Here is a 24,576-nt window from a genome sequence, read left to right on the forward strand (position 1 = left end):
AGCTAGGGCAGGGTGAGAGGGATGCAGAAGAAGGATAGGGAGGAGGCAGCAGCAATTAGAATCTCATGTAACCCATGGGGTGTTGTCTGTGAGGGAAAAGCAGGGTCTCAAGATGCTCCCCAGGTGTCTGACATGGAGGATGAAGCGCGGTCTTTGTACCCGAAGAGAGAAGCCAGGGCCAGGGCCAGGCAGGGAAAGGGAACAGGTCCACCTGGGGGCACACTGCACTAGAAGTGCCAGTGAAGCAGCAGGTTCCTAAAATGGTCCTGATGCAGGAAAGGAATACAGATGCAGACGCAGAGAGTGAACTTGCGGACGCGGTGGGGGAAGGAGAGGGCGGGATGAATTGACAGTAGCACGGACATATACAGCAGCTTCTTCCCTGATGGCTCAGCGGCTAAAGAATCCGCCTGCAATGCAGGAGACCCTGGTTTGATTCCTGGGTTGGGAAGATCCGCTGGAGAAAGGATAGGCTACCCACTCCAGTATTGTTGGGCTTCCCTTGTGGCTCAGCTGGTAAAGAATCTGCCTGCAATGTGGGAGACCTGGATTCGACCCCTGGGTTGGGAAGATCCCCTGGAGAAGAGAAAGGCCACCCACTCCAGCATTCTGGCCTGGAGAATTCCATGGGGGTGCAAAGAGTCAGACACGACTGAGCGACTTTGAATGGACATATACAGACTATCATGTATAAAATAGACAACTAATGGGAACCTGCTGTCTAACACAAGGAGCTCAGCCTGGTGCTCTGTGATGACCTAGAGGGGAGGATAGGAGAGGGTGGGAGGGAGGCTCAAAGCAGGGGGGGATATATGCATACTTTTAGCTGATTCATACTGTTGTACAACAGAAACTAACACAATATTGTAAAGCAATTATCCTTCAATTTACAAAGGAAACACACACCATGGGGAGACCCCCCCACAGGCAGGAGGCTACATAGGTCTGCAGCCTGGAAGAGGGGTTTGGACCGGGGAGGTTTGGCCTGTGGACTGTGGCTAAAGGCACGGAGCAGGCTAGAGAATTTGGAGACTGCAGGAAGATGCAGGAGAGAAAGGGGTCAAAGACTGCCTGCGAACAATAATAAGGGGCAAGCAAGAAAAGTCAGTCAAACAGCCTGAGAAGAAGCATGAGCAGAAATGGAGGAGGTAAGCATCACTTCCAGGAGTCAACGCACACTTCATCGTGAGCCAACATATTGTGTATTTATTATTCCTCTGTCAACAGATATTATGCCATGCCTGCCTGGACAGGGTGCAGGGTGGCAGCCACAGGTCTGGGGGCTGGGGGAGACAAGGGCTCACCAGGTAGAGCTGGCTTTCCAGATGCTGACCATCACAACTGACAAGCCACATCGTGACCCCGAGCGTACTCTCTTTGACACTCCCACACTTGATTTCCCCTCAAATATGGCCAGCTTCCCTGGTGTCTCAGAGGGTAAAGAGTCTGCCTGCAATGTAAGAGATTAGGGTTTGATCACTGGCTTGGGAAGATCCTCTGAAGAAGGGAATGGCTACTCATTCCAGTATTCTTGCCTGGGAAATCCCATGGGCAGAGGAACCTGGCAGGCTATAGTCCACAGGATTTCAAAGAGTCGGACATGACTTAAACAGCTAACACTATTAGTGAGAAGACACTAGGCTCAAAGTTACACATTCCAATATATCCTTCTAGGAAAATAGAAAAAAATTACAGACGTCCCAACTGTCATAAATGACAATTTGACCTGAAAAGGACCATAAACGAACAATCACAAAAGAGGAAAAAAAAATGACTCTTCTACTTACAAAAAACAATCAATTTTATTGGTAGTAAAAACAGTAAAATGTGAAATGACATACCATTCTCACTTCCCAAAGCGGCAAGATTTAAAGATCTGATCACCTCTAGGGTGTGCCAAGGCAATTACTCTCTTATAATGCCAATGAGAGCCCAACTTTCCTGGATAGATTTTAAAAACTGAACTTATATCTCTAAAAGGATAATCAAAGTTTATATTTAACACCTTTAAAAAACAGAAAACGTCCTGATTGTCAAAAACAAAAGATTAAAATGATTTAAATATATACCCTAAGACAGAATATTCAACCATTGAAATTGTAGACAAACTTTTTATGATATGGGGAAATGCTCATAATATTAAACAAAAAAGGAACTGAATATAAAGTTGTATGCAGAGCAAGTGCTCAGTTATGTGAAGAAAAGAATGCACAAAAAGAAAACTTGGCCTTTACACTGGCAGTGGTGACACCCAAGGAAACTGGGGTTTTTTCCCTTCTTGCTTATACTTTTCTGTATGAACGTGGATTATTCTGATAATCAGGAGAAAAACACATATAAACATTCTCTGGCAATTCTAGTCCAGCCACAAGTACATAAGATGGCTGAGTCCCTTGGTTGTCCTCCTGAAACTATTAATATCACAATACTGTTAACTGGCTATACTCCAATATAAAATACAAAGTTTTCCTTAAAAAAAAAAAAAAAAAAGAGTTATGTATATTAAGGCTATTGCTTGGCTTCAAGAGTACACCAGTGTTCAAAAGCACAAGAAAGACTGAGGTGTGACCTTTAAGCAGATAAAAAATCATCTTTGCTTTCAGATGTACCTATGATATAAACATATTAGTACAAGCATAACACACAGACTATCAGAGCAGCTAGGTAAGAACATAACTCTTGGTGTTTTGCCCAAGTGACTTTCTCTGTACCAAGTATCAAGTATTAGTCGCTCATGTCCGACTCTGTGCGAACCCACGGACTATACAGTCCATGGAATTCTCCAGGCCACAATACTGGAGTGGGTAGCCGTTCCATTCACCAGGGGACCTTCCCAACCCAGGGATCGAACCCAGGTCTCCCGCTTTGCGGGCGGATTCTTTGCCAGCTGAGCTACCAGGGAAGCCCTGTTATTTGCTCAGCTGTGCTCAACTCTTTGCAACCCATGGACTATATAGCCTGCCAGGCTCCTCTGTCCAGGAGATTTCCCAGGCAAGAATACTGGAGTGGGTTTCCTTCTCTAGAGGATTGAACCTGAATCTCTTGTATCTCCTGCACTGGCAGACAGACTCTTTACCACTGAGCCACTGGGGAAGTCCGATATGGGGTATAAGTGGTCACTAAATGGGCTACGCTGACCTTGAACAGTGACGAGGAATCCGTGACCGCAGTCGATCACCACACCAGTGGCCTGCGTCTTTCCAACTCACAGTCACTCCATGAATAGTAGGAGAAAAACGGACTGAACGTCAACTGAATAAGAAATGTAGCTCGAGAAAGAAGCAAGGAGAGAGAAATGAGGCACTGCACCAACGAGAGAGAAGCCAGCTCTTTCAGATTAGCCACACTAGATTTCCAGAGTGGATTTGCAGTCATATTTGCCTTCATGGCCTGTGAGTGAATGACAGGAAGTGTCCATTTCCTAACACAACTTCCTGTGCATATAGTATAATTCGGACCCAAATCAGGTACGTTTCCAAGTCCACCTGAGGTTGCCAACTGAGACTTTTCCACAGGCTGCCCTGGGCTGGTAACACGAGATACAGAGACTGGGGCCAGTCCCACCTTTCCAGGCTGCCTGGTCCCCCGGCCCTATGCCACCTGGTGAGACGCTGCCCGTGGCTCAGGAGATGCTGGTGTCTGTAAGGACAGGTCCATTGGATGACTAGCGATCCCCCATAGCATGCGAGCCCAAGAGAGAAAAAAGAGCACAAACATTTGGCTTTGGTTACTGAATCAACCCCAGATGAAATGTAGATTAAATCAATATTTAATTCAGAAGTCAGCTTCTGTGAGAAAATCATGACAAAATTTCAGAGAGTGGAGAGGGTGTTTATGGGAGCAGTACCTTGGAACTTCAAAGCTGTTTTACTGCCTTCTTCAGTGGGAAGAATGGATTGCTGTGGCTTAACATGGGAAATGATAAAAAATAAATAAATAAAATGCATGTGGCTACTATTTACCTGTATTAACAAGCTGTATATAAAAGCACAAATACATTTTATGGTGACAATGAGGAAGACACTTCTGCACTGTCCCAGTGTATGTTCATTCACCTGAGGTCAGTTCATCTCCTTCCTCTCAAGGAACAATTTAAAGAATGGATCATTAAAGTAGAAAAGCTTTCTGCATAAGGATGGGATATTTCTTCTTGGATATAGAACAGACAAGAGAGGTACCGGTTTGAACCAAAACAACTTACTAGAGGACTTGCAAATAGCCTTTTTCACAGACTTAGACACTTGATCACAACAAAACTATATGTTTATATTGTATGGCTGAGTCTCTCTGCTGTCTGCCTGAAACTATCACATTATTAACCAACTATACTCCAATATAAAATAAAAAGGTAAAAAAAGACTCTATGTCTACTAACGTGAGACCCCGATTGTCCTTGTGGACCAGTTCCATCAGGTGGAGAACCAGAATTCCCTCTAGAATAATCCTTCAGACAAAGAACCAGAATTCACAGGAAGACAGCCACATCAGCACGGAGAAGAGTTCCTTTCCATGTGGGGAAGCGTGGATTCTTCCTTTTAACCCCCGGCTTCACCTCCTCTCCCCAGTGCAGATGAACTTCCTACTTCTCAAAAGAACTGAAGCCACCCTGTGAGAATTCTCTTAACATCTATTCCGTGTAAATACTTCATTCTTAGCAATGGCAGCCCCACCCTCTCTGCGCCAGAGAGCTGCCCAGTCTCTGCCCAGAGCTAATCCCATTCCCCTTCCCTTCACCCCCGCAACCCTCCAGACTGTGCTTCGTCACTTAGCTACAGCTGGCTTAGTTGCTCCTCAGCATGTGAGATCCTAGTTCCCCCATCAGGGATCCCCTGCATTGCAAGGGGGATTCTTAGCCAGTGGACCAGGAAGGAAGTCCCTCATGGTGCCTTCTCAATGTTCAACCTCACCTCTCTGCTTAAAAGAACCTTCCTGGCTCCCCAAATCATAAATGGGTTATATTCAGGTGGCCACTAAACTTATGGTGATCATTTCATAATGTATTTAAAACACGGCCCACCGTGTTATTTACATGAAACTAACAAGATACTGCACATGAACTTTTTTTTCAGTTAAAAAAAAAAAAAAAAAAGAACAGTAAAAGTCAAACAACAAAGTGGGTGAATATAATTTGATTCTCACCACTGGTATCTGAGAGTTCATGGTGTTCCACACTCTTGTCAGGACTTGCCATTATCAGACTTAAAATTTTTTGCTCATCAGGTAGAAGTGAGTTTGTATCTCATGGCGGGGTTTGTATTTGCGTTACTCACAAGGTTGAGCAAATTTTCATTTTACTGGTTCCTTGTGGTTCCTCTTCATGAAGCGCTTGTTCAAGTATTTCACCACTCTTCTCTACTCCTGGATTTTTGTTTCATTTGTCAGCCTATCCTCCTTATTAATACACAGGCATTCCTTACATATTCTCCTTTGTAAATTTATGAGTGTTTTACATATTTTATCTTTTTACACTCTATATAGCCTTAAATAAAGTTCATAATTTTTAATGTAGTCAAAGTTATTGTTTCCTATGTGATTTATGCTCTTTGTTTCTAGAGTAAGGAGTATTCCCTACTTTGTATAGAAAGTGAAGTCACTCAGTCGTGCCCGACTCTTTGCAACCCCATGGACAGTAGCCTGCAACAAGCTCCTCCGTCCATGGGATTTTCAAGGCAAGAGTACTGGAGTGGGTTGCCATTTCCTTCTCCAGGGAATCTTCCCAACCCAGGAATCGAACCCAGGTCTCTTGCATTGTAGACAGACGCTTTACCGTCTGAGCCACCAGGGATAACTGAACCTACTTTGTGTAATGAGGATATTATTAAACAAACATATTTAAAAACACAGGCCATATTCCCAAAAGTCCTTTATAAACTAGAAGCTATACTTAAGCCCACAATTATGCCTCGATTTCACCAACATTTACTGTGTCCATAACATGTGTCAGGCACTGTACTGGGCCATCTATAATGTACTGAAGTAGAGTTCTCTTCAGAGAATGTCACAGAACCAGTGCCACAGTCTAACCATCATTTATCCTCCACCCATCCAACAGATGCTCACTCAGCATCAGGCATTGTACCGGGCACAGAGAGTGCAATAAAAGACTCAGACTAGCCCTCAGGAGGTTCATAGTCTTCCTAGGGAGCCGCTTTTCATAGAAAGGGAAGAATTCTTTCCTGCTGGGAAGAGTGCTCAGGACTCTCCTTCATACACACATGCTGTCTACAGCCAGACTTCTTACCAGAAAAAAAGGCAATTTGTCAACATGTGAGTAACAGAAATAGAGAAAGAACTGCACTCAGTTTAAGTCTGCAATGCATTTAATTACTTTGATTTGCTTTTCTTAAATCTTGCAAACCAGTGTCTATTTACACTTTATCACTTTCTATTCAGAAAGCATGTATTTTGTCCAATCTACACTCAGTAAAAAGAGAAGGCTTATTATAACCTCTCTCACTAAGTCTTCTCCTTGCCTATTAACTGCTTGCGAGCTGCTGGCAGAAATGAATTCTCTTAATATATTCTAATATTGGAATTTAAAAACCTCAATGTCATAACAGTTAACCTCTGCAAGGAAAAGCTACCTCTCTTTAGCTGAAGATTCTTTATGAAATTTGATAATGGTTTCTATCTAATATATAAATATCAACCCTGCTTAGTTCTTGGAGAGAGTTTACAGTTCTGGACAGTAAACTCTCCTTCACTTCTTCAGTCTGGCAAAGTATGAGGACAGCAAGGTACTCGCCATGTGTATCAACCAAACGGGTGCAGGTGTGACAGATCAAGTAAATACAATGGAAAGATTCTACAAGGAAAGTGGCTGCTGTCGTTGGCACTGACTACACAGGGACACGATCAGAGAAGTTTGGAAACCCCAGTACTGTCCCACTGTGACACAGCCGGGATAAACCGGACCAGTATGATGATGAATCTAACACCCTCCTCCCCCACCTCTTAGAATACACTTCAGTGTCACCAAGGGCATAAATGTGAGACAGAATATTGATAACTTTAATTGTACTATCTTCTCATGTTTCATGCAAAACTAGTACAACTAAACTTCAAGCCAGCACTTACTCCCTTTCTATTTCTGGTACTACAGGACCAGTACGGTTAAGTTTCTGAATAGTTCCTGGCTAAATATTTGTTGAAACTATCTAACGTTTGTGTTAGAATGCTTTTATTCATTTCTTTCAAATTCCTATTTATGTCTATTACTTTATTGAATAAGTGAGAAAAATGCCTTTTAGCAACGTCTTAAACTAGTACAGAAACAGAATTAAACATTCAGGTTTAGATATGTCCAGTAAGTTAGGCAATCACTTTATCTGCTTGTTCAGAATGTTTCAGGGCTTCCCAGGGGGCTCAGTGGTAAAGAATCTGCCTGCCAAGCAGGAGACTCAGGTTTGATCCATGGACTGGGAAGACCTCCTGGAGAAGGAAATAGCTACCCGCTCCAGTTGCACTCATCTCACATGCTAGTAAAGTAATGCTCAAAATTCTCCAAGCCAGGCTTCAGCAATATGTGAACCGTGAACTTCCTGATGTTCAAGCTGGTTTTAGAAAAGGCAGAGGAACCAGAGACCAAATTGCTAACATCCGCTGGATCATCAAAAAAGCAAGAGAGTTCCAGGAAAACATCTATTTCTGCTTTATTGACTATGCCAAAGCCTTTGACTGTGTGGATCACAATAAAATGTGGAAAATTCTGAAAGAGATGGGAATACCAGACCACCTGACCTGCCTCTTGAGAAATCTGTATGCAGGTCAAGAAGCAACAGTTAGAACTGGACATGGAACAACAGATTGGTTCCAAATAGAAAAAGGAGTATGCCAAAGCTGTATATTATCACCCTGCTTATTTAACTTATATGCAGAGTACGTCATGAGAAATGCTGGGCTGGATGAAGCACAAGCTGGAATCAAGATTGCCAAGAGAAATATCAATAACCTCAGATATGCAGATGACACTACCCTTATGGCAGAAAGTGAAGAAGAACTAAAGACCCTCTTGATGAAAGTGAAAGAGGAGAGTGAAAATGTCAGCTTAAAGCTCAACATTCAGAAAACTAAGATCATGGCATCTGGTCCCATCACTTCATGGCAAACAGACAGGGAAACAGTGGAAACAGTGACAGACTATTTTTTTGGGCTCCAAAATCGCTGCAGATGGTGATTGCAGCCATGAAATTAAAAGATGCTTACTCCTTGGAAGGAAAGCTATGACCAACCTAGACAGCATATTAAAAAGCAGAGTCATGACTTTGTCAACAAAGGTCCGTCTAGTCAAGGCTATGGTTTTTCCAGTGGTCATGTATGGATGTGAGAGTTGGACTATAAGGAGAGCTGAGCACCGAAGAATTGATGCTTTTGAGCTGTGGTGTTGGAGAAGACTCTTGAGAGTCCCTTGGACTGCAAGGAGATCCAACCAATCCATTCTAAAGGAGATCAGTCCTGGGTGTTCATTGGAAGGACTGATGCTGAAGCTGAAACTCCAATACTTTGGCCACCTGATGTGAAGAGCTGACTCATTTGAAAAGACCCTGATGCTGGGAAAGATTGAGGGCAGGAGAAGAAGGGGACGACAGAGGATGAGATGGTTGGATGGCATCACCAACTCAATGGACATGAGTTTGGGTGGACTCCGGGAGTTGGTGACAGACAGGGAAGCCTGGCGTGCTGCAGTCCACAGTCCATGGGGTTGCAAAGAGTCGGACACGACTGAGGGACTGAACTGAATTGAACCCACTCCAGTATTCTTGCCTAGAGAATCCCACGGACAGAGGAGCCTGGTGGGCTATAGTCCATGGGGTCGCAAAGAGCTGGACACGACTGAGCAACTAAACAACGACAGTAAGAGGAGCGTGCTATTCACTACAGGTAACTAAAAGCCACGGATTTCTCCCAATGCCAGTTCCTAAACTGACCTCCTGGGGCGCGACAAAATGTGACCCAGGGGACAAGCCATTAGCATCATATGTAGAGCCAACAGTCATCGAAGGAGGAGAATATTTAGCTGAAAAACAGTGTTTGGGTTCATATTCTAGCGGGTGGCTGTAAGTGTCTCCCTACCTCATTTCATAAGAGCGCGGAGGGGAAAGACTACAGCCAAGACATCTAAACAGAGCCTCAGCCTGAATCACATACGGTACAGATAACACATCTGCTAGGTGCCATTTTTCTCTTTCCAATTTTAAGTATTTTAAAAAATTCCTCTAAGCTTGTTTCTTGGTAGACTATAAACAATACCTTAGAATAAGAAGAAAAAAAAAGCCACTTTCATAATCTGCAGTCTATTGGAAAACCTTGTACTTCACTTAATAAATGAGAAATTATCCAATTCTTTCAAGGATCATCTAGATGCAGCATCGTCCAATGGAATTATATGAGCACGTAGTACATTATTTTGAAATTTTAGGTACAACATTAAAAAAAAAGGAATTAATTGCAATAATATTAACTCAAACAAAATATTATCAATTTCATATCTAATCAATATAAAAAGTATTAAAATGCTGACTTTTTTTTTTCTAATACTTCAAAATATATATTTTGCATTTACAGCACATCTCAACTCAGGCGCTAAATTTTCCTCAGAAGCACTTAATCTAGATTTATAAAATTCACAGTTGAAAAGCAGACACCCAGTTGTTCCCACAAGTACATAAAAGCTTACCAATAACTGAATATCAGTTCTAAATTGTAAAAGAACTGAAATGAAATAAAATGAAAAATTCAGTGTGGCAGTCACACTAGCCGTATTTCAAATTGCTTAAAAGCCAGATGCAGCCACCACATTGGACAATACAGATCTAGAGCTTTCACTTTGCTTGTCTGGTCAATTCTAGTAAGAGTTCCCCTGGACGAGGAAAGATCTGTTTACTTGTGAAGAAAATCCAGGAAGAACAAATCCCAACGCTCCCCCCTTCTAAATGAGCGAGTATCACATGGCAGGATATAGTCACTCTCAGTCTACTCATGATAAAGATGATCCTCCCTGGTCTAGACAAACATAACACGATAGAAAAGGTAGTTCAAGAAGTTGAGGTTCAAACTGGAGACGTTTTAAAACCATGGATATTCTTTTGAGTCGGCCTCTCTGCCTCCTTTCTAAAAGGATCCCGGCAAAGTTACTGGCATATTTCTTGAGATTCACTAGGTACTCATTCCGTACACCCTGCTCTACACATAATCATTTAATCTCACAGCAGTCCTATGAGATGGGGTGAGAGCCAGAGAGGGTGTTAATAATTTATTCAAGGTCATATACTTAATGATAAAGTGCAGATCTAGGATTCAAGCTCAGAAATTCTGACTAGATTGAGAAAAAAAAATGCCTGCCATTAGAAACCCCTTCATTCCAACCATATACCCTAAGTTCCTACTTTTCAAAGGCTCTGAATAATTGTCCTGGAGTAGGCAGGGCAGAACAGAGTGGGGATCCGCTTTCACTTTAGCAGTGAGACACAGGAGCTGTCTGGCAGAGCTGACCTCCTCACCCGACATCTAAGACATCTGGTATCAGGAGCCAGGCCCAGGGTGCTTGCCATCTACTGTGTACCCACACACATTGCCACCTTTGCTGCGTTCAGTCTTCCCAACCAGTTTGGAAGGAAGTCATATCCACACATGAAGAGATGAGAGTTCCATCAGGTTAAGAAGCCTGTCTTCGGTCACATGGCCAGCTCGCACCACAGCTGGAATTCTAAGCCAGATCTGTGTCCAGCCAAGGTACAGTCTCAGCCTAGGGCCTCCTGATATCAAGGCTCTCCCCAAACCACAAAGACTCTCTGCTTCAGAGAAACCTTCCACCAAGCTGATACAACATGAGTGATTACAGGTAACAGAAGGCAGGATCAGATTTCTTTGTAATTCAGATGCTGTTAATCAGAGTGGTTGTTCTTATGTCCCTGATTTGGTAATGTTTTATATATTTATACAGGATGAATCCACAATTCAAAAAAGAAAAAGAGAGATACACAGCAGGTTGGTTTTATCTGGTTAAATCTTCAGAGACAGGGATTTCAAGGGCATACACAACTTAGCTGTTGAAGGCACTGGCAGAATGGAATTGGCTTTTCCCTGGAGCTGGACTGAACAGGCCAGCCTGGCACTGATCCAGAGTGACAACTCACAGAGGGGTATTAAATCATCATTGAATACCTCGGAAACATGGAGCCACTTAAGTTGGGGGTACACTCGACTCCTTACATAACGGGCAAAATGGCAACCAGACCTGTTTTCACTCAAGGAGACAGTGCCTCTGAATGGAAATAAACACTCCTCAGCAGCACAGGCCTGTCTCTGTTGAGAATATTCCCCTCGTAGAGCCATATGAGGAAAAGCAGGCCCCACACCCACCAACCCCATGTCGCCTGGCTGGCAGGCCTCTGCAAACCTGGATTTGAGCAGTGCATGGCAGACTGTTATTATCACCCAGCTTTTAAACAGGTTTTTGAACACCTGGTTCAGAACAGCACAGGTAATAAATCCCTTATTTTCAACATTCAGGAAGAGGTATGTATTTTTCATTAGTAGTCTTTGTTAATAGTTTCTCCCACCCCCACTAAATAAATACAGAGCAGGTATTTAAAGATTATCAGTTTGATAAAATGCCAACAGGACATCCACCTGTCTTGGGTCAGCCCTGGCTTTCCCACGAGCAGGAACTTTTCTCAAATACTTCCATAACTCATCAGAGCTTACAGTTTCCATTAAAGAAACAAAGAACCAGAAAAACAAGCCAAGCTTCCCCAGCTAACCTAACCAGCAGTCCTTAGGACAGTTTTAAGAACATTTGAGAAATCAGTACTTCAATTCATGATATTAACAGCAATTTTTCCTTCTCCAGAATTGAGAAAACTAAAAAGATAACCTTTCCACAAATGAGATGATATCTGTGAAAATACTCCGCAAATCCCCTACACACAGCAGACCCTCCTGGGCAGGGTGTCAGTCAGCCCCAAATACATACCAAGCACTGGCTCCTCGGCCTGAGTTCTACCTGGAAGTTCATAACAAGAGCAAGGACCCTTGAGCAGCAGTCTCCAACCTTTCTGGCACCAGGGACCAGTTTCACGAAAGACAATTTTTCCACAGACCGGGGTGGGGGTGGGAATAGTTTCAGGATGATTTAAATGCATTACATTTATTGTGCATTTTATTTCTATTATTAGGACATCAGCTCTACCTCAGATCATCAGGCATTAGATCCTAGAGGTTGGGGACCTGCCCTGTAGGCTGCCCTCTGAGAACCAGGCTAGAGAAAGTCTTTGAGGATGATTATTATTCCACTGCCTTGATTTCATTGAATGCATATTGTAGGAGGTTACTCAGCTTCAGTATTGTTACTAATATTCTCTCAAAGTGATGTTTATAAGTTAAAATCTATAGAGTTAATCATAAATCATTTATTGTTAGTCAACTGTTTTCAACTTCTATTTAAGCAGATTCTCTACCCAAGCTGTCTTCAAGTGATACAATTGGGTAATTTGAATTAGCCATCTCTTCTTCCCCTTTCAGAGAGAAATGATAACAAAGGGTGAATGGTCCACAGAGAAGCTCAAAAAGAAAGACAACTTAAAGCCAGCTTTTCCCATTATAAAGAGCCCTGAAACTTGTTTATAAATGGTGACAGAACAAACCATGTCAGATTGAAGTAAGGAATTTACAACATTAAACTTAATAGCATTTATGAACCTTTACAGAGTCCTTTACAACATTCGTGTATGTCCATCAAAGTGGTGTATCTAGCAAAAAACAAAAATAAAAAAAACTAGGGCCCAAAAGTTTGAAACACTGTACCTCTTTCAAGAAGTAAGTTGCTACCCACCTGGAAAGGGCATCTGATTTCATTGACTCACCTATTATATCTGTAGGAATGCTGAGAAGTCTCAATGAGCAACTTCAGAAAACTGCCACCTGGAGAAACAAATTGAACAAAGAATTACTTTTTATTTTAAACACACAAGGAAGACTTACCCTGCAATTTTATATCTCATTAAAATATGTGATGTTTCAAATATAGGTGTCCGGGATGCATATAAAGTTTTGCTTGTATTACAAAGGAGCCACCCCTTCCTAAAAACACTGATGCATTGACACAAGATCCAAGCCACTGGAGAACTAGAAAAGCTAAGAGGACAGTGAGGAAGGTCCCTGAACACGCACTTTACGGAGTCCTTCACAGCCTGCGGAGGGCACTTTACAAACACACACAAGAGGCCCAGATAATCCAGAAATGAATTACAGGATGACACAGAAAAATCATACATGAGGACTCTATCCTGGCAGCACTTTATATCCTTTTCACTTACTCTGCTGACTTCTTTTAAAGCTAAATTCACTAGCATGTCAATGACTGGAGAAATGGAAAAATGGTCATTAAAAGTCTAATAAAGTAAATAGAAGAAGGATTTTTAATTAGTTTATCTCAAAATCAAGTATTCCTTTTGATGTTCTCAAAGTCTTTAGGTAAACTTAGAAAATTATAAGCCCATTAAAACGATCATAAAACAGACCAAAATGTCTTTCAGCATTGCTTTGAAATATTAAACATAAATGGAACAAATTTCTAATATAAAATGTCACAGTTGCCATTTGTTGGGAATTTATTGTACACCCAGGACTGTGTAGCACCAGATTATAACCTTTCCAGACACAGAGCGTGGCCATTAACATATGATGAAAGAAGCAGAGAAATTTCCCAGTATCATTGAAAAGCAGGGTTTCCAAATCATGCCCTTTTCACTCTGCCATGTGGTCCCTTGAAAGCACCTCTTTCTCTCTATGTAGTCTACTCATCACCTCCCCAGATAGAAATCTGACATACCTTTATGTAAAAGTCTGGAAAAGAAATTGACTATCAGATAAAATTAACCTGTGCTTTATGTATGTTTAAAAATGTTTACCCTAATCATGCCCTGTAGGACTATAACATAATACAGTATATGAGTAAAAGCTTATATCCAGATAACCAGGTTAATATATGCAGCATCAACACTAACCCAGACTGGACCTGAGGTTGAAAAGCCAGCATGGGACTCAAAGCCTCCTCAGTCTAAAGAAACCATTTTAGTTCAGTTATAAACTTGAAGATACTTAATAATACTCCTTGGGTTTCAGTTAAGACAAATACACGCATAAAAGAATTCTGAACTCATAAGGTCTTTTGTTATATAATAGCTTAGGGGAGTTATGATTTCTTTAAAAGGTTCTTTATAAGTTAGTTACTAGTTAAATTCCAAGCATTTCCCACAGTTTAATTTTACCCCTTCAGGGAACATCATGGGAAGTCATGATCAGTATTTTTACCTGGAAATAGCTTCTGTGAAATAAGCCACTAGGCTTATTATGAATGGGTCTATTAGAAATGAAGTTCTTGATCAATGTTTCATTATCTCTAAAAGCGAAATAGGCTACAAAAATACTTGAATTAGGACACTTTCAAATCAAAGTTAACATTTAAAAATCTCTTTTGTTACTATAACACAAGCAAAGCTCTGGCCAGTTAAGACAGAGCTCTGGAGGCCCTGACAGCAGAAAAGGCAGAGTTGGATCTTGTGCGTGCGTGCTCAGTCACGTCTGACTCTTTGTGATACCCTGGAAAGTAGCCCACCAGGCTCCTCTGTCCAAGGGGATTCTCCAGGCAAGAACACTAGACTGGGCTGCCAGGCCCTCCTTGAAGCAATCTTCCCCACCCAGAGGTCGAACCTGAGTCTCTCAAGTCTCCTGCATTGGTAGGAGGGTTCTTTACTACTAGCGCCCTGGGAAAACCATCCCAATCCCCACTTACAGTTTTCCAAACTCACACCACAAAGAAAAAAACACCTCTGGTAATACATCAGTTCAGTCCAGTCCCTGAGTTGTGTCAGACTCCTTGCAACCCCATGGACTGCAGCACGCCAGGCCTCCCCATCCATCACCAACTCCCGGAGAGCACTCAGACTCATGTGCGTCGAGTCGGTGATGCCATCCAACCATCTCATCCTCTGTCATCCCCTTCTCCTCCCGCCTTCAATCATTGCCAGCATCAGGGCTTTTTCAGTAATACATAAATTTGGCCTAAGGTCCAGAGAAGTAAGGTATTTGGGAGTAAGCTTTCAGTATCATGATAAAGCTTTTCTGACAACCAAGTCACATCTTGTGAAATTACCAAAGTGATGAGAAAGATAAACGATGCCAATTCTGTTACTACATTTGCTTGGTAAACAAGATGTTACAGTCTATTTTTATTTTTGATGCTATTTTAAAAAAGTACAGTAGACTAAAAAATGTTATATCAGAGCCCTCAAAAGTTCATAAAAAATATTTAATGTGTTACACATTAGCTGTCAAGCACTGCTCTATTGTACTTCATGGAAATTAACTCATTTATTTCTCACAAAAACTCTAAAGTAGGTTCTAACCAATGCTCTTTTAAAAGATGAAGCAGACAAAGAGAAGTTTAAAGAATTTTCCAAGAGTTACATGGCGTATAGAAGTGAGTATTTGAATTCAAATACATTATCATATCTAACAGCTATATAATATAGGCAGGGCAGAAAATTTTAGTCCCATTTTAAACCTGAGGGAAACTAATTCTGAAGAGTAATGACTGACTTCCTCAAAGTCACACTGCTCATCAGGAAGTCCACTTGTAGATTAATAGTCCTCTGAGCTATTTCAATTATTCCTAGCCCAATAAATGCAGGTATTATTTCTTCTAGCAATAATTCTTTTAAAAAAAAGAAAAAATTAAACCACTATATTTTTGCTCATGAAAGAGTTAAAAGTTCTTCCTTCCCATTCATCCCCATTTGGTCCCCTGCCCTTTGGTTCCACTTCCGGAGATCAGGAGTAGAAACAATAGCCGCCTTCAGAGCTGGAGCCAGCACCCACGTGACAGGCCCCAGCTCTTATTTATTGAATTGAATTGCCAAAAACAGGAAGCTGAGTTTAAGACCCCTTCTCAGTTATAAATTTCTACAACTTAACATATGCACTGATTTGAATTGTTTCGTGTTACTCTGTAAAACTAGAACCAAGAAATGTAAATTATCTTGGAAGTTAGGAGGCTGGGTTTCAGCTTAACTGAAGAAAGAATGTCATCAGAAACAGCTGTCCCAGCGAGGTCCAGGCTGCCTCTGGGTGGGTGAAAAGGCAGCTGCTTGTGAGCACAGATACCCGTAGAAGGGAAAGCCTCAGTAACTGTCCTTGGCAGAAAGAGGCATTTCAGGGGCCCTGTGCGAGTTCACAAAACCCATCCTTGGTGAGAAGGGGGCTCCCACAGCAGAGTACTGCGTAAGTTACAGGACACTCTGCAATTCATTTGCTCACTTGATCCACAGTAGGAGTAGAGGTCGCTGGAGTTGGGGTGGGAGCAGACCTTATTTATCATCCCCACTTTACAGAGTAGGAATCTGAACAACTTAAGTTGAATCACACAGTAAATGCTAGAATCTGGGCTCCAACCTCGGACCTGTGACTCCCAAGTCCAGGGTCTTTCCAACCAAGAAACATTGCAACAACCAAGGCCTGATGCTTTTAAACCATCATACTTAATTTATCAAGGACAGGGGCGACGACGGCCCCCAAAGATGTGAAGCATGGAGGTGAACACCAAAGGAGATTAGCCAAAGCAAAATATGCTCAGACCCCTACCATTTCACAGAGCATCCCTCTTAGCTCACTAAAGAAGTTCTCTGCATTTTTGGTAGACACACTTCTCTAAGGCTCTGCTTCCATGTGTCAGCTAAAGGAATTGTCCAAATCCTACTTTAGTGTGCTATGTTGATATAATATATGCTTGGGGAATTCGGTTCACATTTTAAAGGAAGTTGCTGGCAGCATAGTAAACAAAAAGAGCAGTGTCCAGTTTCTGCATCAAAGTATAAACTGTCACTCAAAGACTAGGCTGACAGTTTTTTTTAAAAAGTCAATGAAATGCACAGACTACTCTGACAACAGGTCTGAGATAACCTCACACTTGGGTCTGACAACAGGAATTTAACAGAAATGGGTCAACCGTTGAAGGACTGCTGAACTTACAAGGTTTTCCAAGAAAGATGTAAGAGTGTCAAATTTCATAACCTGTCTACCAAGTAGAGAGGGTGGCAGATTGCCAAAGGCTGGACTGTGTTAAATCGTGTGAAATGCTGGGAACCTGAACCTCTCCAATGCCTGCCCCATCACTCAGCCACACAGGGAATGACTGAAGTTCAAGTTTTCAAAGACCTCACAGACTATAAGCCAAATGTTCATCACAGAAGCTTCCTTTCACTCTTAAGGAAGGAGAAATGACTCAATTCAAAAGTCCTGACATCAACATGAAGCTCTTAAAGGGTGAGGTTTAAAATATCTGGGCACCACAGAATAGCCTATCAAGGAGCCAGCAACCAGTGAGACTCAATTAGACTGCCTCTGAACACGACAGGTTTGCCCGCCAAGCCTGCTATTGCTACGCATGCAGAGCCAGGCTATGTCCATTCACGTAACTGTCGGTCATTCCCCAACATTCAGTTATAAATCCACCAGACCGGGAGCTCCTTGTGAAGAAAATTAACTCTAGCTTACTGGGATTTTATCTCCTACACTGAGCACAAGGCAGGGGGCACATTTCAGGAATGTTTACTGTGTAAACCAATGGATGATTCCATTAGGAAAATGTCCCACAGGTCATCAGAAAAAGCAGGATAGGGGGAAGACGGAACACTGGGTTTATAGCATGGAGAAGATGATCAGGCAGAAGTGTCAGCAGGATTCCAGAAGGAGGAGAAAGCCCCAGGGGCACCAGACGACATAGAGGGCATGGGAGGAACAGGGGGCAATGCCACACTGGCCTCGCAGGGTGGTCCTCAAGTGGGCACATTTTCAACACACTAGTTGTCTGTATCACAGCACTGTTTACAGCAGCTAGGACACAGAAGCAACCTAGAGGGCCATCGACAGATGAACGGATAAAGAAGTTGTGGTACATGTACACAATGGGGTATTACTCAGCCATTAAAAGGAATGCATTTGACTCAGTTCTAACGAGGTGGATGAACCTAGAGCCTGTTATACAGAGTGAAGTAAGAAAGACAAATATCATATATTAATGCATTTATATGGAGAGAGATATATATATATTCCAGGACTGATACATACACACACACACACACACACACACATATATATATCTTTGCAGGGCAGCAATGGAGACGCAGATATAGAGTACAGACTTGTGGACACAGGAAGGAAGGAGAGGGTGGGATGAACTGAGAGTGTAGCACAGAAACATATACATTACCATATGTAAAATTAGACAGCCGGTGGAAATTTGCTGTGTAGCGCAGGGAGCTCAATCTGGTGCTCTGTGAAAACCCAGAGGGGGTGGGATGGGGTGGGAGATGGGAGGGAGCTTCAAGAGGGAGGGGTCAGACATATGCCGACAGCTGATCTGTGTTGATGTATGGTAGAAACCAACACAATATTCTAAAGCAATTATCCTCCAATCAAAAACAGAAAAAATCAATGTCTGGACCAACCTCCATGAATGTCTTCTGTCCTGGAATAGCCTTAGAATACAGGTGGTGGAGGAGAGTGTGTGCATAATTAAAGAGCTCTTTAATTCTGAAAAACTTTCCTCTGAGTGACAACTACCCTTAATATTCTTGTTTATTTTTTAAACTTCAATATAGGCATATGATCATTTTGCAAAAGAGAAGCAGTTGTGAATATAGTCAGGCACTGGCAATGAGCAAACCTCATCAAATAACCCAACATCACTTGTTCAAGAACAGATCATTTCAGACCGACAGATCCAGTCATCACAGGTGGGCAGGTGAGCACAGCACGCCCAGGGCACACGCCAGGCCAAAAGGCAGCCCACGACGAACTTGGACTCTAAGTGCTACAAGCCCTTTCTGTTTGACATTTCTTAGCAGCCTGCATTCCAAATCTGGGCATAAGCCTTAAGTAATAACAGACTAGTGTTCTGAAAAACAGACGCCAAGATTTAAACTCAAAATAAAGAAAGTCTACTCATTCAAAAGCTTTCCAAAGAGGGTAATATGGACTCACACAGGCCAAGGCATATGTACAGCAGGTAAAGACACTGCTCCAAGGCTGGCCATCAATGATAAACCCTGTGAAGTCCAGGAATGAGCCTGTTTGACCTGAGGAATGCTTCTCAAAGATCCTCACATGGCATTGCCATCACAGAAGTGAAGCTCATTGAGGCACAGGGCTGTTACACCATCAGAACAGGCCAGCTCACCATTCTGGAAATGCCTTTCCTTTAAAGGATTTGCGATTACCCAAAAACACAGGAAAGAAATCAGAGAAAAGGAGACTGTCTCTAAGCAAGACAGCTCTACTGATAGGATAGTTTGCTTTTGAAAACCCAGCTTAAATACTTACCCTTTTCATTATCTTACATGTGCATGGAAGCATTTACCTGTCCTTTATTTTACCCACTCTCCACCCAGAAATTACTGGGCACCTGGGGAAGCATCTGCCAGGCACTGAGGGGACCAGAACGAGGCTGTATTTGCTACTTTCCAGGAAAGGACTTCCTCTCATGTGCTGCTGGCAACCGTCTGCCTAGATGCCCTGGAACCGCGCCCCCAGGACCCTGCAGGAAGGGCTGGGAACTGTGGCTTACACCACAACGTACGTGGGTCACTACTGGCATTAGAACCTGACGCTTCCGTCTTCAGAATCAAAGGCTTTAAGCTTTGCTAAACCTTGGACCTTGGTGAGCGGGTAACGGGATTTTGGTGGTGCAGAGACAATGAAAAGTATCTTCATTTATACCACAGACAAGGTCACCAGGGCACAAGTGAGGACACCCTCTGAATGAAGGCTGGAGAACAAAGTCACTTCAAACGTTAACTGCATGAAAACCGTACGACACAGCTTTCATCACTTTCAGGGACAAACATTTCGAGAAATTTGTAAAAATCCATATCACAACAAAGCAAAGGGGACATGAACCTTTGATAAAATATTCTTAGGAAGCTTATGATGGCACTAAATCTCACACAGTAACATACAGTATAACATCAATAAAAGTCAATCCCAACACTCCTTGGCAGAGGAGCCGTGTAACAGGGCCTGCTTACGACAACCACCAGCCCACAAGGAAGAAGGAAGCCCAGCAGCTGCGCTCCAGGGAGGGAGGGAAGGAGGCATGCTGAGGATCTGAGCTCGTCAACCAGCTCTGCTTATCTGAGCAGGGGAACCTGAGCGCACAGAGAAATGCAAAGATTTGGTATTAAAGAACAAAAACGATTATTACACCAGAATTCTTGTCATGGAATCTCTGTATAAAGCCTTCTAAACAAAACTTCAAGTGGGAGGTGGCGGAAACCTGCCCTGACAAATTAGAGAAGAGGAAGGCAAACACAGTAAAACCAAAATAAAGCCAAAGCTGCATATGGAAGATGCCAGATCGTTCCAGCAGGGTCCCCACTGCACATTCGTCCCATTCCCAGTGAGTGACCCCAGAGCCCATGTCCCTTCACTTAAGAGAGCCAACCTGTCCTTCCTCCCAGACAGCTTCACCCTGGGTCAGAAGCAAAGGTCAGCCCCGCCCCTCCTCCCTCAGCTTCCGGGGTCACCAGGTCCCTTCCTGGGGGCACAACACAGCAGAGTTTATTCTCAAAACACATAATGACTGATCTTCCAGTGAAGCTGTCAGAGGCTTCTGCAATAGCCTCAGATAAGGAATCCTTGCTGAAGCTGTCTTTAAAAGTCAGAAAAGGACACAGGATAAGGGGGATGTAGGGAAGGAACATTGTTGGTGTGGGGTTACCTGGGAAAGGGATAAAAGGGAAAACCTAAGATTCTTTCTCCCTTTTGTTCTTTCCCAAGGACAGCATTCAAGGTCAGACTAACGAATTTATCCTCTTAGAACACACACCTATTTCCAGGTCACCTAAATTTGCTGACCACTCCCTATCACAAGTCACAGTGCTGTGCTCCCCTTCTTGGTGGGCTGGTTTAACCCCAAAGCTGATGTCATGTCTTCCAAATCAGTCTCCATTTACCTCTATATGCTCCTACCCGCCAACTCCACACGTGGAACTCTGCTTAAGACCGACCTCAAGTGTAATCTGTGAGACCGACTCTAAACCTACTCTTGCCTTTGCCTTCTTCCCATCTGCTGCTTCTCAGAGCCCATGCAGACTTCTAGGCATGACTTGCCACACCCAGCACACTGGGTAGTAATTATTTCCTTATCTGGTTCCCAGGTCCAAGTACATCCATCTGCTGGCTAAGTACATCCAGTTACAAGCTATGGCTCGGGCAACACTAAAAAAAACGGTCATGACTCAGTCCTTGAGTAGCAAGGATTAACAGGCCTGCCTCCAGATCACAGATATGCATATGGCTTATCCCCACTTCATTCAAGTCTCTGTGCAAATACCACCTCCTTCCCTGACCGTGCTCGCTGAAGAGTGCAACACACATCCTCGTGGTCTCCAGAACCCTCACCCTGCTGTATTTTTCTCCAGGTGTCTCACCACTGCCTGACAGCCATCCACACAAAAGGATGAATGGGTAGATACAGACATGTCTAGATATACAGGTATTGTTGTTCAGTCGCCCGGTCATGTCTGACCCCTTGCGACCCCATGGACTGCAGCATGCCAGGCCTCTCTGTCCCTCACCATCTTCTGAAGTTTGCCCAAGTTCATGTCCACTATTGGTGATGCCATCCAGCCATCTCATCCTTTGATTGCCCTCTTCTTCTGCCCACAATCTTTGCCAGCATCAGGGACTTTTCCAATGAGTCATCTGTTCACATCAGATGACCAAAATACTGGATTCTGAGCTTCAGTATCAGTCCTTCCAATGAGTAGTCAGGGTTGATTTCTCTTAAGATTGACTAGTTTGATCTCCTTGCTGTCCAAGGGACTTTCAGGAGTCTTCTCCAGCACCACAGTTCAAAGGCATCAATTCTTTGGTGCTCTGCCTTCTTTATGGCCCAACTCTCACAACTGTACGTGACCACTGGGAAGCCCACTGCCTTGACTATATGGACCTTTGTCGGCAGACAAATGTCTCTGCTTTTTAAAACACTGTCTAGGTTTGTCATAGATTTCCTTCCAAGAAGCAATTGTCTTCTGATTTCATGGCTGCAATCACCATCTGCAGTGATTTTAGAGCCCAAGAAGAGGAAATCTGTCACTACTTCCACATTTCCCCCCTCTATTTGCCATGAAGTAATGGGGCTAGATGCCATGATCTTAGTTTTTCTAAAATTTAGTTTTAAGCTGGCTCTTTCATTTCCTCACTCTCAGCAAGAAACTCTTTAGTTCCTCTTTGCTTTCTGCTATTAGAGTGGTATCAGCCACATATCTGAGGTTCTTGACGTTTCTCCCAATAGATAGGTATAGATATAGTTTTTTATTATTTTGTTTAAGTTAGTTGTTTGTCCACTAAAGTGCAAGCTCCATTAAAGCACAGCCTTGAATATGCTTGAGTCTGTGCTATATGGACACCTAATATCTGGACTAGCACCTGAGACAGAGTGAGTTCTCAGCGTCAGTTGATGAATACATGTAGAGGAAGATGGTAATGTCTGGATCAAGATAAGAAACTCAGGGGGAAAAAGGAGATCACATGAGGGTAGCCTCTATCTGCTCATTGAGGCTTTTCAAGTTTGAAGTATAGCTGTCCCTCTGTATTGGCAGGTTTTAACCCAAGGCTGGTTGAATCTGTGGGTGCAAAACACAGGGATATGGAGGGCCAACCATAACTGGTTAGGTGGCCAAGTAGGGGGGATGCCAGTAGGCAAAGTGCAGGAACTGAAGAGTTTAGAGCAGTCCACAGAATTTGGGAAATTATCAGGAGGTGACTGAAGTCATAGTTAAGGGTGAGATCATCCCAGAGTAAGGGAAGAGCTGACTATCGTATAGTTAAAAAAAATAAAATTAATAGCATCTACCTTACAGGGATGCATACTAACGGAGTGAGTACAAGTGAAATAGCTGGTCTGTCTCCTCCAGGCTTAGCCAAATTACTCTAGACAGAAGTAATTTGTCTGTAATTATCTCAGTAATAAATTGTAAATATCTAAGTAATAAATCTCAAAAATGCTTTGCAATATACGAACAACTCGTCAGACTCAGACCGACGATCCTTAGTGCCACTCTACTCTCAAAGCATTGATTCAAGAATCGTATACTTACAGGAGGCTCTTTTCCTTGTGTAGCATTCTGAGTTACTCCAGGCTAATCAGTCTGATTAAGAGATACTCCAGCGTTACCCACTGTGTGAACTAATGCTGTATTATTATGTGTTGCTCCAACAGTGGAAAGCAGGCAGTCAGGAACACAATTATTCAGAAGGAGGCATAAAAGGAAAAGTTCATTCCTACCAGGCTGGTGAACACGAGCATCTAACGTGCCACAAGCACTGTTACTGCAGATTTGAACGTAAATTCCCTGGGAGAAAAACCTCCTGGCACAGACTAAAAAGTAGTGACAAATACGGCATTTGAGCCAAACTCAGAAGATGAGTCAAGTGGAAAGGTCCAATTTCAGGACAGGAAAAAAAAAATCACTGGTTGGTTTAGGTGGTTTGCTTTTAAGTTTGTGACTAACTGTCGCTTAACTAAAAATAACCACCCAGAGTCGGTGCTGGGGCAACGGACGTCACCAGGAGCGCGCCATTCAGAAGAGTTAGTCAAGGAGCCGAAGGAAGGCCCGACGCCGCCACACACACCCGCTGAAGCAACTGGGTGGAGCGCCCGCCCCAAGCGCGGCTGCAGAGGGGCCCTGGGGTGTCGCTGGCGGGGCGGAGGAGCAAGCGTGCGTCCCCGGCCAGGACTTCACTGTCTCTGCGGTTATCTTTTTTAAAATGTTAAAATTCCACTGAAAATTTTGTTTGTTGAAAGCACTCGCTATGAAAACAAACACTTTGGAAGCCACTGGAGTGAAGCAAATTAATTCTGGGGATAAAACCCAACAGATGTCTTAAAATTCTAACTTTTATACCCATTTTCACCACTGGCTCTAGAGCAGGACCATTTACTGTGAGGATTGGTTGGTGCAGAGATTAAGAGGTACGTAAGGTTTATACTTCTGTAATGTTTACAAAAATGAACATGTCTCTTCTCAAAAAAGTGTTGGAGATACTTTAGCTCAGATGACTTGTTTTTTCTATCTTTCATAGAAAAGAAATGACAGTTAAAGCTAACTGCTTTCCTGGGCAAAGATGAAACCCCACGTAGGCTTCATACATGACTGTATTTATGCTAAGAAACAAGAGAAACTGTTCCGTGTTTAATTAGTAGTAAGATCTATTCATACAGAACCATTCTCTGGGGGAACTGTGAGCACTGGAATCATATTTTTAAAAACAACTTTCATAAGATTCCTGTACGCTATTCTTTTACAGATGAAAACCAAGTGTTTTCAATTTTAATTACAAAGTGGTGTTTCAATGAAGAAATGAGAACAGCTACAGAGAACAATGGGCTTCAAGGGGTTAAAATACAAACAGATCTATTTTCTAACACCAGCCCTTCTCCCAATTCCCAAAAGAGTAGGAGGCCGGCAGTCACAAGAACTATAGAGCATTATTTCAGTAATCTCTATTGTAACT

The 24,576-nt window shown here is 42.8% G+C and overlaps 1 protein-coding gene across 2 annotated transcripts in view; it reads right to left on the minus strand.

Annotated features, from left to right (window-relative positions):
• LHFPL2 (LHFPL tetraspan subfamily member 2) overlaps positions 1 to 24,576 on the minus strand; it is a 174,407-nt gene that overhangs the window by 78,856 nt on the left and 70,975 nt on the right. For both annotated transcript variants that reach the window (XM_027552936.1, XM_027552934.1), the window contains exon 3: positions 12,864 to 12,921. The gene's annotated coding sequence lies outside the window, so the exon portion shown is untranslated. The remainder of the gene's footprint in view (positions 1 to 12,863; positions 12,922 to 24,576) is intronic.

This window comes from Bos indicus x Bos taurus, chromosome 10, assembly GCF_003369695.1.
Source record: "Bos indicus x Bos taurus breed Angus x Brahman F1 hybrid chromosome 10, Bos_hybrid_MaternalHap_v2.0, whole genome shotgun sequence".
Classification (NCBI taxonomy): domain Eukaryota; kingdom Metazoa; phylum Chordata; class Mammalia; order Artiodactyla; family Bovidae; genus Bos; species Bos indicus x Bos taurus.